Below are 18,022 nucleotides of genomic sequence, written 5' to 3'. Positions count from 1 at the left end.
AGTGTCCTGGCTGTGGGGGAGTTGTGTTTATGTGAGAACCATATTAATTGTGAGGTGGATTTTGCTACTTTTTGCTGTTGCCCACCCAGTACAATTCCCAGTGTCCACATTACAAGGCTCACAGTTGTCATTCACTATAGAGGGACCTGTAGACACTCTGGAGCCCTATAAGCATTTTGCATGTGCAATAACTATGTGACAGTATGGAATAGATAACAAGATAGGCTGCCCATCTAATTCTTGGATATCACTCACCACTTAGGAATCATACGCAAGCACACTCAGGTAGGCAGCCACCCCTACATCAGTAGTTAGCTTGCAAACTGGCTCACAGATAGAACCCGTAGTGTGAAAGCAGCAGACTCCATGTCAGACTGCTCCCTCATGTTTGGGATCCACACCTCTGAGGACCAGCCCAATACAATGGTGCCCTGGCTGACAATGTTTACAGATGACTACAAGGTGGGTGCTATTATTATCTACCCCTCCTTGAGGTTGACATCCTTCACAAAGGCCTCTCTGAGATCTATGACTGTTGTCAGAGCCCTGGACATAAGCTCAATTTCAGATGATGTGCCACCATCCCCTTTGGGTATGACATTGTTCCCATAAAGTAATACATTGATGGTAGTCAATTGAACACTGATGTTGATATAACAGAACTGGGAACACAGGTTGACAGTAAGCTCTATGGTGACCACCACAGTGCCACTGTCTTCTGAAAGTCCTTCCATGTGTCACTTCTCCTGACTCAGGGTGTTGACTCCAGGAAGTTAAAGGACAGTGTTTCCCTGTACACTCACCTCAGTAGGCCAATCAATGTGCACTATGGCCCATTTGCCATGTACCCCATTGGACACCAGCAACAACAGGAGAGGCTGCAAATGTACAAACACAAAGAGTATATTAGGTACTATACACTTGCCTCATATGGAAAAGACTCCAACAACTGCAATGAATCTCTGTCTCATATTGGCTACTTAGGTGCGATCTCTGCCTGACATACACAACCATGTCTGACCCATCCCTGTCAGGAATGCTACACCCAAGTAAGCCAATCTGTCCACACAACATGCCCCAGATACCTAAACCCCGTCCTCACAATCAACAGGACATGCTGGAGGGACAGATTCACAACCCAGAGACTGGCCACTCTATGGAATAGATTGCACATACATGTCAAGCTGAGTACATCACTAGCTTTCTTCAAGAGAAATCAGGAGGAATGGATGGGGAATAGAATACCCACCCTGGGGATCACTCCAGTGACTATACTCAGTAGGCACACTGAGGAATGTCATCAGGTGGCATGATGCCAGTGTATTCCCATGGCTAGCCTTGTAAAACTTCCATGGCCATTTGCCACGTACACACCTATAACTTTTGAACCTATGGATCTTAGTACTGTCAAGTGTGTGTGTGTGTGTGTGTGTGTGTGTGTGTGTGTGTGTGTGTGCATTAGTGTGTCTGAAAGTGTTTGTGATTGTGTAAAGATGTGGGTGAAAGGAGTTGGTGTCCCGTCTTTCCCAGTACAACTACCATTGACATACCTTACAAGTGCTGTAGATGTTATTCACTATATAGGTACCTTGGGACACCCCACAACCTATAAGCTCTGTGGTGTGTGTGATAAATGCATAACACTAGAATACTAATAACCACAAAGATAGAGGTTCTAATATGAGTCCTGGCAAATGTGTGTGTGTGTGTGTGTGTGTGTGTGTGTGTGTGTGTGTGTGTGTGTGTGTGTGTGTGTGTGTGTGTGTATGTGTGTATTATTGTGTGCATGTATATGTGTAGGTTACAGCATTGTGTGTCCTCTCTCACCCGTACATCACTCATTGTCATAATTTGCAAAGCCAGGTGATGTCTCTCACCTTAGAAGTACCTTGGACAAGTGTCACCCCATAACCTCTGTGGCACCAATAAATAGATAGGTAGAGGTTCTAATCATAGTCCTGGAAAATGTGTGTGAGAGAAAAGTATTGTGTGTGTGTGTGTGTGTGTGTGTGTGTGTGTGTGTGTGTGTGTGTGTGTGTGTGTGTGTGTGTGTGTGTGTGTGTGTGTGTGTGTGTGTGTGTGTGTGTGTGTGTGTGTGTGTGTGTGTGTGTGTGTGTGTGTGTGTGTGTGTGTGTGTGTGCAAATAACATCCATTGGATGGGCATGGATTCAATTTTTTATGCCATGGAACACACAGTACACATTCCTAAGTCTACTGTATGAGGTCTGCTGTTCATATCAACCATAGTGTTATCTGTAGACACTCTTCAGTCCTATAAACCCTGTGCAACAGTATGAAATAGTGTGGTATGAATAACAAGATAGGTTGGTCTGCTAATATCAGTACTGGCAAGTGTGTGTGTGTGTGTGTGTGTGTGTGTGTGTGTGTGTGTGTGTGTGTGTGTGTGTGTGTGTGTGTGTGTGTGTGTGTGTGTGTGTTTACGTGTGTGTGCATTGATGTGTATAGCAGTGGTTATGAGTGTGTAGACTTGTATGCAACACTATTATGAGTACTCTCACACCCAGTACAGCAACCATTGCCATACCCCACAAAGCCATGTGATGTTATTCTCCTTACAGGTACCTTGTAAAACACATCAAACTAGTAGTCCTGTGCCTCCTGCAATAACCACATAGTGTGGTACCACAACTTGATGGGTAGGGGTTCCAAACACAACACTGGCAACTGTGATCCTGTGCATGCATGTGTGTGTGTGTATGTGTGAATAGTATTCTCTGTGTGTTTGGTTGACACAATATCCTCTGAGGTTGAGAGAATTAATAATCTGAGGTGTGTTCCACCCACCACACTTACCATTGTCCACTATACTAGAGCTGATGTCAACCACCATAGACTGAGATACAACCCCTCAGCCCTATAAGGTGTGAGGCACATGCAAGAACTGTTGCACAGACCTGGGAAATGTGTGCAGATACAGCTGTACCCTAAAAATGACATGGTTGATGTGTTACTACATTGTCATACCCCTTGTTGGTGATGTCTGCAGGGCCACATCCTGCTGACACACAGACACCTGGAACACAAAGAGAATACAGCATGTGAGAACACATTTGCTTAGTGTTACTAACACCAATAATGCATCATGGCTGAAAAGGTACACACATACTCTGATGAGTACCCATTACAAATGCCAGATGACAGCACCTTACACAGCATTAAATAGCTACACTCTACTAAAGTCACGCTGTGCAACAGACCCATAAGCATGTTCTGCATTAATGGTATGAATGGCATGGATGTGGCACAGGTATCATCATATGCACAGGGTGTTGTGTGGGCTTGCCAGAAGCCTAGGCTGGGCCACATGGTTGCATCATGTGTGTGTGTTTGGGGGGGGTGTTCATTAAATTGGCAGTGCAGAAGTTTTGTGTGTGTGTGTGTGTGTGTGTGTGTGTGTGTGTGTGTGTGTGTGTGTGTGTGTGGTGGTGACTTTTCTGATAGTGATGTGTGTGTGTTTGTATGCAGACAGTCATGCCATGTGGGTGCCATATACAGGAGTATTTGGACAGCTGTGGGCCGTAGATGGCAGGTTGTACTGTTCACCATCTCTGGCCATGGAAATGGGAACTGGCCCTGCTGATGGTATCACCGACACCACCAGGGCCGAGTCCAGATGCAGCACTACTCCTCGCTGGTGACTGCTGCCTGCTGGATCCACATTCCTGTTGGGACCAGCCAGGATCACCTGCTGCATCATGGCATGGACAGCACACCCCCTTCATTAGTGCTGGTGGCACTGCCAGCATGGGAATGTGATGGTGCATGGCCATGTAGACCCTCAGCTGATCATGGTGCTGCCCTACAGCCACATGGATGCTGGTCAACATCCACTGAATGGTCAAGCACAGATATCCCATGGTCAAGGATTGCCAAGATCTCCCCTACCATCTATCCATGACCCCAGTATACTCACAGATGGCTGCAGTGAGCTCATATTGCCATGGACACCAGGGATGTGCTCATCCACGACCCTGCATATATGTCTGGTATTACGTTCATTATGTGCCTGTGCCCCCATGCCAGCTTGAAACATGCATCTGGGTGACTGCTGCCATGGCACTTGCAACAGGGGTATGATGGGCTGCAATCCTCCTCTGAGCACCCCTTCACTCTGGCTATGGCTAGTGCCTGGACCCTCCCTTGCCATAGTCACCAAAGTCACCTGTTCCATGCCACCACCCAACTGTCCATTATCTGTGGCCACTGATGACAGGGTATGTATAGGCATTGTGAATGTGTGCGGGGATGGTGTTGACAGCAGTGGGATGCCAACCAATGGCACAGTACCAGCCCCTGACAACCCCACTTGTGCCTCAATATGAGTATCATCATGGTCATATTCTGCAGAGACACTGACATCAGTATCAGAGCGGGAGGGACCGCAGCCACCATGTCCACCTGTGAGGGAAAAACAACATATGTAAATTACTACTGGTACTACATATACACACACAGGTGAGGTGCCTCAAAGGCATTACACAGACCTCACATTAGCTGACTGGGGGCATTCACGACACGCAGTCAGACAATAACATACACACTCTGGACGGTCCCTCAGCATCGTGCTGTGCAGCCCTTTCCAATTACCATTCCTACTAATATATACCTCTAGGATATGTGAGTGGTGTTAGTAGGTGATGGCCCTTCACCTAGCACACACTGCAGTCATGTAAATTATTGCTTTTCACCTATATAGCACTGTGGCAACTCCTACAGAACATACCTCCTCAGCTGTACAGTGTTTTGCTAAATGTCTACATGTGTGGCTCATATGTTTGGTCTGTTCCTCATAACTCTTGTATTTGTCTGATACATTACTGGGCTGGCCTGTCGATTGGTGCCACTAAGTAATGTCCTAATTGGAGGTACAAACTGCATAACCTGCAGTACATGTATTTTAAAATAAAGCTGGTTACTCAAACAACTTTCCAAGCTATGAGTGGATATAGTAAGGGTACACACACCTGTTAACATGCTAGGTGTTTGTGATATATCACATGAGACCTCAGAAATCAGGTCATAGTATTGCCATCATTTCATATGACATATAACCTGTGCAATCCAACTGAAGAACATACACATCAGTTACAGGTAACATATGGTAACTGAAATAGGTACAATAGGCTGGTTGCATGAGTGTGCACATCCTTAAATTAATACTCTGTTAAGGCAACTTTTGATTTAATCACAGCATGCAGTCCTCTTGGGAAGGTGTCTATCAGCATGGCACATCTTGACTTGGCAATGTTTGTACATTCTCCCTTGCAAAACACCTTCAACTATGTCAGATTGCAAGGGCATCCCATGTGCACTACCCTCTTCAGGCCACCTTGCATATATCCTATTGGACATAGGTGTGGGCTCTGACTTGGTCAGTGCAGAACATTGCATGTGTTCCGGTGAAGCCATCCTTTTGTTGCTTTGGATGTATGGTTTGGGCCACTGTTGTGTGAAAAGGTGGAATTCCTCCCCATCCACAGCTATGTGGCAGACACCAGAATGTTTTGGAGCCACAAGGGACCAGTGTTTGGAACTGTTCACAATCCCCTCTAACTTGGCTACAGCCTCAGTTCCAGCTTGTGAACAGCAACCCCAAAGCAGGGCACTGCCATCACCATGCTTCACTGTGGGCTGGTGTTGTTGTGGTGATGTGCAGTGCTGATATTGCGCCAAACACACCTGTCAGAATTGTGGCCAAAGAGTTCAACCATGGTCCCATATTACCATAACACATTTTCCCACTTGTTTTTTGGAGACCTGATGTATTGTTTTCAGACTTTCACCAGGCCTGGATATTGTTTGATGTGAGTAACTTCTGCCATCTTCCAACCCTACCCTATAGGCAGGACATATGGAGACCATGCAAGGTTGTTGTGACATGTAGTACACACCCAGTACTTGCTGGAGATTCCTGCTACTCCTTCACTGTTGCTGTAGGGCTCCTGGCAGCCTCCCTGGCCAGTTTTGGTCTTGTATTATCATAAACTTTGGTGAGATGTCCACTCCTTTTCAAAGTCACTGTAGCCCCATATTTTCACCACCTTTTGATGACTGTCTGCACTGTATTCCATGGTATGTGCAATGCTGTGAAAATGTTTTGGTACCCTTCTCTAGGCTGATACATCTCAAACATATGGTCCCTTAGTAGCTTCATCAGTTTTATGTGAACCATGGTCATTGTTGTAGCAGGCAACTGGGTATATGTTAGGATAATCCTGGTAGGACAGCTGAACATTAGTTTCTGTTACTTAAAGAGTCTCTGTAATTAATGGCTGCTGTGTACCCAATAAGATGTACAGCTGTAGTTATATCAAAAGTTGCCTCAACACAGTACTAGCTTCAGCCTGTACACACATATGCATCTAGTTTGTTGTAGTATTGTTATGTGTCATTATTGTTCCCCTAACAGATTTGTTTGCTTTACAATTGAATTGTACAGGTTATAGATCACATGAAAGGTTGGCAGTATTTTGAACTTGTCTATTGTGCTCTCATTTTTGTATATCACACATACCTGGTATTCTAACAGGTGTGCACTCCATTTATATGCACTGTACACCACTAATTTCTAAAATATGACCGTAGTTTTGGGCCTTTGTCCCCTCATTTTGTCGGTCTTTGTCCAGGTGTCCTGCAATGATAGGTTGTGAGGTATGCTACAGATATGTGACATCTTCTGCAAATAGGCCCATGTCATGACCACCATGACACAATGCAGTAAACACCACCACAGGTGAACAAGCAGATATTGCCAAATGGCTGAGTGTAACAGTTGTGTGCATGGTCACATGCATTAACTTTAGCATGCCTAAAATACTGGTCAGCCACAACAGGGATACCCCATACTTACTGGATTCAGACTGCTGTTCCATGTGCATACCAGAGGGGCCAATGTAGTTGTGAGGGAGAGGTATTGTCAGCAGATTCACATTAGGCATTGGTGCAAGATGAATGCTACATTTCTGCATAGGTACAGTATACACTATGATATTACACAATTTGCTGTCCTTCACCATAGATGTGCATTTGTGTGCATTGCTACACCCCATCCCCTAATCCATTTTGCACTGACATATGCATCTACAGTCTCTGTAGAAGACAGTTTAAATGATACCTCATTACATTGATGTGCACTTTGGCCTTAACTGGATGCTTCTTGCCTGTTGCCTGAGTGCCACTCACCTACAACAACTGTTGTTTCCCGTGTTTGAGCTTATATGAGGGCTACCCCAAGGTTGACAAGAAGCTCCTCTGTCACCATAAGTGGGACCTGTGTGGCTGGCCCCACACTGGTAGCAGTACAGTCCCTCACTACAGAAGCAGCCTTTTGCCAGGCACAAAGTATCAGGTCAGTTGTTCTATGCCTAACCTGATCATATGTGTTTCCATGGTGGCCCAACATGTTCACTCTATGTACGATCTCATCCAACAGGGCAGTCCACTCCTGCAGATTTTGCCTGCTACAGCCAGACTGGATGGCATAGTTTAAGGTTACAGCTTCTGTGATGACTGCTGTCTCCGCATTGGTGTAAGTCATTTGCTGCTGCATGGCACCTGGAAGACATACACAGGGAAACACATCACAGGACCTCAGACATTGCCCAGAGTTCTTTACAGAACCAGCACATGCATGCGGACTATCATTAGCCGCCACTTACAAAAACATCATACCCCTGTACCTGGCAGCACTGTATGAACATGCATTGTACTCCTGGTCCTGATGTGTCATGTTCCCCCCAATGAGGGCCAGTACATTGCACAAACTACCATTCATCATTCACATCTGTGTAGAGGGATGACAGTGGCCATGTTCCTTGCAGATGGGATGTAATGGTGCTCAGGCTTTGCTTGCATACAGTGTGTAATGGAACTGGAAGCATATGCCTGGCTTCATGTAGGATGCAGACAGGAATGTTATCAGGTCGCAAGGGGGCTTGGTTTTGTTAACTTTGATTAGGCATTTTGCACCCGATCCATGATGATGAGGGGTGTGTGTGCTGTGCATATCCACCTATACTGATGGTGATCCAGGGGAGCAATGTTTGGCCTAAACCTGTCTGCAGCAGGTTGGCTGTAGCTATGGTGTGTGTGTATGTGCTGTGATTGACCACCATTACAGGCTGGGTTGGGTTTGTGCCTCTGAGACAGCAGACATATGTGAAGATGGCCTTGTGATTGCCCTTAGTGGATGTGTCCAATTTGTACTCATAGTTAACCTTACAGTAATCCACCTGTGACCTAATATGCTCATTCAGACAAAGGCTGACATGTTCCAAATACTACGGAAAAGACCAGCACAGCCACAAAAGTAGGAAAATATAATACACACTTAGCGCCTTGGCATGTCTGCCATCTAGTAATATAAATGTAAGTGGAATAAAAGAAAAAGGAACCCTTCCTTGTAATAAGTGCATACTTTGTAAATATTTGGTGCCCTTTTTACATATATTAACAGAATACAGTTCAGTTCTAGATGCCATTACACCTGTTGCACTGAGGGAGTGGTTTATGCATTAAAATGTACTTGCAATTTGTATTATATAGGAGAGACATATAGATGTTTTAAAGTTCACATACAGGAATATATTAGGGACATAAAAAATAAGAGATTAGAAAGTCCTTTAGGTGCCCATTTTTCACATTATCATAATTCTAAGACTGATGATCTGAAAGGTTGTGTGTTAGAAAAGGTAGATGTACTACTTGGGGAACATAAAAATGTTAAGAATAAACTGCTACAGAAGGAAACATTGCTTATTTTAAAGTATGGCATATTGGAGCCCTTTGGGCTTAACAAAGAGTGTAATTGGAAATATGCAATTTAAATAATTGTTTTATTGAGTTGATTGTCGATTAAGGTATTTAGTGGATGCATTTAAGTGCATGTATTATGATGTTTTTTACACTTGGAAGGCATTTTATGCTGAGGCGCTAAGTGTGAATTAACTTTTCCTACTTTTGTAGCTGTGGTGGTCTTTTTCGTAGTATTTGGAACTGTTTTTTAACATCTTTTGTGGTTTTGCTGTAAAGGCGGACATGTTACCCAGTTGGTGCCTGCTCCTACTTTGCCCTGTACAACGAATATAGCATCACATTATGTGATTTGAGGATTGCTGCTGTCCAGCTCCAGCAAAGGGGTTTACTCTACTGTGGTGGAGACAGGTTTTACAAGTAAGGTATTGCTGAGGTCATACAGCTATGTGGGTGGTCATATATCTGTTTGTAGTAGGCATGGACACAAGGTCAGAGCACAGTTGGCCACCTCTGCAATTTCAACGTGATACTCATGTTTATTATACTACCCATGTCTGTATACTCATGCTTATTATACTACCCGTGTCTGTGTACTCAAGCGTACTATACTACCCGTGTCTGTGTACTCATGCTTATTATACTACCTGTCTCTGTGTACTCATGCTTATTATACTACCCATGTCTGTGTACTCATGCTTATTATACTACCCATGTCTGTGTACTCATGCTTATTATACTACCCATGTCTGTGTACTCATGCTTATTATACTCCCCATGTCTGTGTACTCATGCTTATTATACTACCCGTGTCTGTGTACTCATGCTTATTATACTACCCATGTCTGTGTACTCATGCTTATTATACTACCCGTGTCTGTGTACTCATGCTTATTATACTTCCCATGTCTGTGTACTCATGCTTATTATATTATCCGTGTCTGTGTACTCATGCTTATTATACCACCCATGTCTGTGTACTCATGCTTATTATACTACCCATGTCTGTGTACTCATGCTTATTATACTACCCATGTCTGTGTACTCATGCTTATTATACGGGTCTATATCATATGAGTGAAAGTTCATATGAATGAACGCTCTTATGAACGAAAGTGCCGGACATAGAACCTTATATTGTGGGGGGCTGCACCCCCCCCACCCCCCGCTAAATATATATTCCAACTCCGAGATCGCAGTACAGAGAGGAAAGGTCAGATATTCCTATCTTCACTGCACTGCGATCCCAGAAAAAGCGTTTCGATGCCCGGCATTTTCACTCATTAGAGCTTTCGTTCATATGAACTTTCATTCATATAATATAGACCCTTATTATACTACCTATGTCTGTGTACTCATGCTTATTATACTATCCATGTCTGTGTACTCGTGCTTATTATACTACCCGTGTCTGTGTACTCATGCCTATTATACTACCCTTGTCTGTGTACTCATGCTTATTATACTACCCGTGTCTGTGTACTCATGCTTATTATCTGTGTCTGTGTACTCATGCTTATTATACTACCCGTGTCTGTGTACTCATGCTTATTATACTACCCTTGTCTGTGTACTCATGCTTATTATACTACCCGTGTCTGTGTACTCATGCTTATTATACTACCCATGTCTGTGTACTCATGCTTATTATACCACCCATGTCTGTGTACTCCTGCTTATTATACTACCCATGTCTGTGTACTCATGCTTATTATACTACCCATGCCTGTGTCAGGGCAATGACACCACCAGTAGCTGTTGAGGTGTAACTCTGTTGGATGCACAGAAACTAAGGTTACACAAGTGTACAACATGTACAGCTTATTCACCTGATGTTTTGCATCCCATGTCAGTTGTTATGAGGCAGCCAGGTACACCTACCCATACATACATATGTACAGGTAATACCTGCTATACATTTCTGTTCTATGTTGGTATGGCACACTGTAATAACATTCTTTTTGCTTAGTCAGTCATGTCAGCCTGATAGGGCAGGACATCTGTAGGACAACACACATACATGGTGGGCTATGGGCCACAATTAGTGACACTTTATTCATATTGCTGTAACACACATATATCATTTGATAGTGCAGTAGCCTTTACATTCACAGACATTAGCTCATAGGGTAATAGGTTCGTAGGTGGGTACTAGGCTATTGGCCCTCGGGCCTATATAAGCCTAACCAAAAAATGTTCCCTGGCTTTCGCCACCAAAGAAAATTATTTTCCTGTGCCCCTGTCGAGCAAAGCCACAGAAGTGATCATCAGGGTGAATTTGCTATTTCCCATCCAATTGTCAAGATTTTTCTTAAAGAGGGCTAATGAGGAGCTTTGCTTGACATGAATGGGTAGTCTGTTCCAGAGCATGTGAAGTCTCTTGGACAGGAATCTATCTCTCCAGCATGTTCTGTTTATTGTGGTGACAAGGTTTAGGTCCCTGGAGCGTGTGGCTCAGAGAAATTGGGATTTCTTTAAGTGTAGCATGTCCAACAGATCTGGGTTTGACATGGCTTTGTATGTTAGGCAGAAATTGCCTCTGAGTAGGTGATATGCGACGGAGTAGAGCTGGAATTTTTTGAGACGGTCTGCATATGGCATCTGTTTGAGGCTGGTAATTCTCATACTGAGGTATTTATGAGGCCTTTCCAGTTGTTGTAGATTGTGAGCTACATACCAAATGGGGTGTTGTACTCTATAATGGATCTGATGAGGAATGAGTAGAGAGGAACAATGACCTCTTTTTTTTCTAGAGGAGAACCCCTTTGTGATGAGGTGTGTCATGTAGAAGGATTTCCTGACTACTGTGGCGATGTGATTATCAAAGGAGAGACTACTGTCCACCTGTGTTCCAGGGTCTCTTATCATGCTTTCAGTGTTTAGTAGGCTACCACCTATGTGGTAGTTCATGGGTACAGTGTTTTTCCCAAAGGGGATGACAATGCACTTTTTGGCATTGAGCTTGAGGCCATGACTTTGACACCCAAGCATCAGTCTCAGTGAGGCCCCTTTGTAGAATGGCCACATCATTAGGCGATTCTGTTGTGGCTCCTAGTTTGCAGTCATCTGTGAACTTTGTTAGCTAAAGACCTGCCGTGTTAGCCTGGACTTCTGAGAAGTAGATAGCAAACAGGAGAGGACCCAAGACCGAGACCTGTGGAACTCCACTTGTCACTGGTCTGAAGTCGGATTTGCAGTCGGATACTTTCACTGTGTGGGTTCTGTCAGTGAGCCAGTTGGCCACCCATCTTGTGGCATAGGGATTTATACCCAGTTTAGTGAGTTTATCTATAATTCCAGAGTGGGGGATGGTGTCGAAAGCCTTGGCGAGGTCAAGATAGGCTGTGTGCACCACCTTACCCTTGTCCACAGCTCTGATGACTGCATCAAAGAAGTCAATCAGTTTTAGGAGATGATCTACCTTTTTATAAACCCAAACTGAGTGGGGTCCAGAGTTTAGAGGTTACCTATGTCTTTGTTTATAAGCTCCAAGATGATACATTCCATGGCCTTGCAGACCATGCTCATCAGGCTAATGAGACGGTAGTTCCAGGGGTCCATGGTGGCACCCCTTTGTGGAGTGGGATAACCATTGCTGTGCACCATTCAATATTCACATAGCCTGAGGTAAGGCTATGATTGAACATAGTACTTAGGTGGGGTGCTAGTTCATTCTGTTGTTCGTGCAGAACACAACCTGGGATGTTGTCTGGTCCCATGGATGTTGTGCTCTTGGCTTTGGAGAGGGCGGTCTTTACTTGTGCTTCCATGATTACAGGGTCATTGCATTCTTCTGGTATAGACAAGGGCCCTTTGGGGGGGTGAAGTTTGCACTGACCCTATCTGCCAGGATGTTGTCAATATCAGTTGGTTCTGTATATCTAGTGTCATTGTGCTGTTGCTCAGAGCAGATCTGAGTGTTGCCATTGAGATTCTTGACATAGCTGTAAAATGCTTTGTGGTTGTCTTTAGAATCATTGGTGATTTTATTTTTGTAACTAGCTATGGAGGATTTTAGGAGTTATCTCAGCTTCTTACTGAGGCTGAGCAGGAAGTTCCTGCAATCAGGGGAATTTACTCTTTTTTGCAACAGCTTCTTCCTTCTGTTGTAGAGTTTATTTATGGCAAGGGAACACCAGATTGGCTTCCTTTTTTTGGAGGATAGCATCTTGGTTCTGTTGGGGATAGCACAATCCATGCACTCGTGTATGTGCTTATACAGTGCAGTTGTATAGGATTCAGCAGTCGTACCACTATTTTCCATCTGTAAGGGTGTTGTGAAGTTTTCCACTTCTGTCTTAAGAAGCATGAAGTTGGGTTTGGAGAAGTTTTTTATGATTGTTTCCTTAATGGGGGGTGGGGCGGGATATGGATGTCTAGAGTGATTATCTTGTGGTAGGTTCTAACCAGCGAGGAGCTGACCTCTGACATGGAACATTGGTTGCCCATATTGGTAATGACCAGGTCCAGGATATTGCTGCTCCTGGTGGAGGTATGGACAAGTTGATCCAGTGCATTGGAAAATATGAATTCCAGAAAATATTGAGCAAATGACTTAGTATATGAGTAATTTTCCCAGTTGATGGTGGGGTAGTTGAAATTGCTGATTATTGGGGTATTGGGCTGTACCTTAATATTATCCAGTATATTAAGAAATGTGGAGTGGGTATCCTGGGACATGGCATGGGATCTTTAACAAGCTACAACCTGGATTGCAGTCTTGCCCAGTGTTAGTTGCACTTGGATAATTTTGTATGCATTATGTTGAGCAACTAGCCTAGAGGTGTGGATATCCTTAATGAATATGGTCACGCCTCCTCCTTTAGTGTTTCGGTCCAGGTTAGGTGGCCGAAAGGTGTGATATGAATTATATCCTGGTAATGCAGGGGTGCTCTCTGGAGCCTTGAACCAGGTCTCTGTCACTGCACAGATGTTGATGATCTCCATTTTGAGGAGTGCCTCAAATGAGTGCATTTTGAGGTTTAGACTTCTAGCATTGAGTAGCATTAACCTCAAATTTTGCTTGCTTGTACCTGCTATGGTGGTGAGTTTGTCATTTGAACCTTGCCTAAAAAAGGCACTATAGGGGTGGCAAGAGCCTTAGCCAGTATCTGGAATCCCAGGGACACCAGGTGCAAGCCATCTCTGGCAAAGCATCGTGGTCTGTCAATCATGTTGTCCCAGACAGACAGATACTGGATCCCCTTAGAATGACACCAGAAGCTTAGCCAATTGTTGAAGTCAATCATTTAGTCCTTCTACTGTGGTATCATTCTGGGAAATGGCAGGATGTTACTCAGAGATAGAGTCATACCTGCCTGGGCTACATGATCCAAGAGCTCCTCCATGTCTCTTCATGTAGTCCAGGGAGGTACGTCTTAGGTCATTCACATCAACATGGACAATGACAGAGTCATATTTGTACTTGTTATGGAGTGACCTGAGTGCGTGCATTATGTGGTGGATCCTGGCACCCGACAGGCAGCTGACAGTAACTTTCTCCTTGTTTAGTCTGATGAGTGGGACATCAGTGTGCATGACTATAGAGTCGCCTATGACTAGTGTGTTGTGTACATTGTTTTGCCTTATGGGCTGAGGTTGAGTGGCACACTGATTTTGTGGGCTATGTGTCATTTGAGTAGTGTTGGAGGGTGGTGGTTGCTTGCATTTCAGCTTTGAAGGTCTCTGTTGTTTGGGCAGATTTTTATTGAGAGCCTCTGTGAATGTAGGTGTCTGTTTTGTGTTACTATGTATGGGTATAGGTGATGTAGGTTTTGATGGACTATGTGTTGTGTGTCGTGTAGTGCAGGTGTTTAGCTTCTCCTCTTGACTGTCTAGTCCAGTCTTGGCTAGAGAGAACTTGTCTTCCAGTTTGGCTATATAAGTGCATCTCTCACAGGTTGTAGTGTTGGGTGGTAGGAGGAGAGGGCTGTCAGTGTACATGAGGCAATTGCTACATTGCCCCAAGATGCTCAGATTCATCAGGTGGACAGGGGAAAACACTGGGATCTGACCCTTAGACAAGCCTGGACAGGTGCTTATTGATTTAAGTACTGAAAACTGTTTTCCTCTTACAAGTGAGGAAAGTTGAGTGCTGCAGTAATTTGTAGATTATTTAGTGCTTGCAATGAGTTTTGAACAAGTGCTGAGCACAAGGTAACAGTTTTGAGTGCTAAAATGAAAAAGCTGGCTAGTTCTAAGGGAAAAATTGAAGAGAAGACTTTCTGGCACGGGAATAGTTTAACCCTATTTAAATGGTGCTACACAATGCGCAAAACCATGCAAACACAAGTTTTTAAACAGAAAGATGAAAAGGATAGAAATAGCCCAAAATGGTCAATGAAACTACATATTCTGAGCTGAAACCACTCCACCAGTGACAGATAGGCTGCTCAAAGCTCACCACTCTCACTGATGAACAGAGAAGCTTCACTCCATCTTAGTGAGGTCTGGGCAACACAGAAACTACAAAACAGTCCTGAGTTCAGCAACATCTGAAAACCGGACTCTACTGGTTATAGAAAGGCAGGAAACGAGTAGAGAGATAGGATTTTTTTGTTTTTTTCCAAAAATTAAAACAGATACAGTAATGCAAATACTTTTAAAGCAGAAAAATGGCTATCATACTTGAGTGTGTAGCCCTCAACAGTTCAACAGTTGAAAAACACTTGAAATGCCCTGGAGGATGTCTGATGCTCATATGGCAGGCAGAGAGGTGAAAGGCTAGGTGTGTGGTAGTGAGGGTAAGAACTGTTAATGTTGTGAGTATGACTGGTATGGGGACAGAGCTAGCGGATATGCTGGACAGAGGAAAGGTGGATATATTGTGTGTGCTAGAGACCAGATGGAAGGGGTGTACAGCTGTATGTATTGGAGTAGGGTAAAAATAGTTCTATCATGGTGTGCATGGGAGTGGAAATGGTGTACGGGTTAACCTGAAGGAACATTATGCCAAGAATATTTGTGGAGGTGATAAGAGTGTTGGGTAGAATGATGTTCAGGAGGCTGGGAATTGATGGTGTAATGTTGACAGTTGTTAGTGCATATGCTCCGCTAATTGTGTGTGTGATGGATGAGACAGACGTACTATGGTGTGGTTGGATGAAGTTGTGATGCGTGTACCCAAGGGTGAGTGAGTGGTGATTGGAACAGATTTCAATGGGAATGTTGGTGAAGGGGACAGCGCAGATGCAGAAGTGATGTGTAGGTATGATGTTAAGCAAAGGAATGGAGAAGGTGTAATGGTGGGCGAAGTCTGCAACAGAGGTTGGACATGGGTGTGGTGAATATAGAGTTTTACAAGACTGAGGGGCATAGGGTGACATATAAGAGTGGAGGGAGATGCACACAGGTGGATTACCTCCTATGCAGTTGGGCCTGTTTGAAGGGGATTGGTAACTGTAAAGTGGTGACAGGGGAAAGTGTAGTTAGGCAGCATGGAAGGTTGGTCTGTGGGATGACATTGGTGATCAAGAAGAGGGGGAGGAGTGTGAGGGCAGCACCATGGATCAAATGGTGGGTACTGAGAAATGGTGATTGTGAGGTTGAGTTCAGGGAAGAGTTAAGACAGGCAGTGGGTGGCAGTGACGAGTTAGCAAATATCTGAGTAACTACATCTGAGCTAGTAAGGGAGCTGAGTAGAATGGGGCTTGGTGTGACATCTGCACAGAGGAAGGACAAGGAGACCTGGTGGTGGCATGAGAAATTACCAGGGAGTATACAGAGAAAGAGGTTGGCTAAGGAGAAGTGCGATTGTCAGACAGATGAAGAAAGTAGAGAATAGGGAGATGGGGTGCATGGCAAAGAGAGTGATGGCAAAGGCTGAGGATGGGGCATTTGAAGGGTTGTATATAAGGTTGGACACCAAGGATGGAGAATAGGACCTGTACCAACTGGCTTGACAAAGGCATGTAGCTAGGAAGGATCTGCAGCAAATAAGGCTGAGAAAGGATAATGGTGGAAGTGAACTCACTAGCGATGAGAGTGTGTTGAGCAGGTGGAAACAGTACTTTGATGGGCTGTTGAATGAAGAGAATAAGAGAATGAGAAGATTGGATGATGTGTGTATGGTGAATCAGGATTTGCAACAGATTATCGAGGTAGTAAGGATAGCTATGAAGAAGTTTAAGAATGGAAAGGCTATTGGGCCAGATGACGTGCCTGTGAAAAACATGGATGTGTTGAGGACAAATGGCAGTGGTCTTTTTAACCAGATTGTGTACTGTAATCTAGGAAAGTGAGAGGATGTGTGAGGTGTGAATAAAATGTGTTTGGGTACTGATTACGAAAATAAGGGTAGTGTGCAGAGCTGTAATAACTACAGATGGATAACACTGATCTGTCACAGCATGAGGTAATGGTAAAGGGTGGTGGAAGCTAGGCTAAGAAGGGAGGTGAGGATTACTGATCAGCAGCATGGTTTCATGCCAGGAAAGAGCAGTACAGATGTGATGTTTGCTCTGAGAGTGTTGATGGGGACATGCAGAGAAGGTTGGACATAACTGTGTTGTGTCTTTGTGGACTTAGAGACAGCATATGACAGGATGCCTGGAGAGGAGTTGTGGTATTGTATGAGGTGGTTGGGAGTGGTGGAGGAATCTGTAAGAATGCTACAGCATATGTACAAGGCTAGTGTGACAGCAGTGAGTTCTGCATTGGGAGTGACATGTATGTTTAAGTTGGAGGTGGGAGTACATCAGGGATCAGCTATTAGCCCTTTCTTATTTGCAGTGGTGATGGACAGGTTGACAGACATGATCAGACAGGAATCCCCCTAGACTGTGCTGTTTCAGTAGACATTGTGGTCTGTAGTGAGAGTAGGGAACAGGTTGAGGAGACCCTGAAGAGGTAAAGGTATGGTCTAGAGAGGGGAGGAATGATGGTCAGCAGGACTTAGAAAAAACTACTCATCAGCTACTATAAAAAGGCCTTACCAAAGGGTGTCCAATTCTACTGTGCATTGTTATTATTATACAAATAGTAAGTGTGATGAACAGCAATGCTATTGGAGTGGCTTATACAGTATCACCACATCATGCAAGTACTGTAATAGCTTAAAGTATCTCTACATAAAACAGCCACAGCTCAGAGGTTTAAATATATTTAATAATAAATAATAAAAACACAGGACAATACTTATTAACTCAACACAATGACATTAGAGATTTCATAAATCACAGGAAATACTTTAAGACAACATTGTATGATAGTCTGACATAAATATAGAAAACAGCTAGACTAATCTTGCTA

The sequence above is a fragment of the Protopterus annectens genome, chromosome 13.part0 (assembly GCF_019279795.1).
Source record: "Protopterus annectens isolate FY-2018-M chromosome 13.part0, PAN1.0, whole genome shotgun sequence".
Taxonomy (NCBI): domain Eukaryota; kingdom Metazoa; phylum Chordata; order Ceratodontiformes; family Protopteridae; genus Protopterus; species Protopterus annectens.
This window is presented reverse-complemented; position numbering follows the sequence as displayed.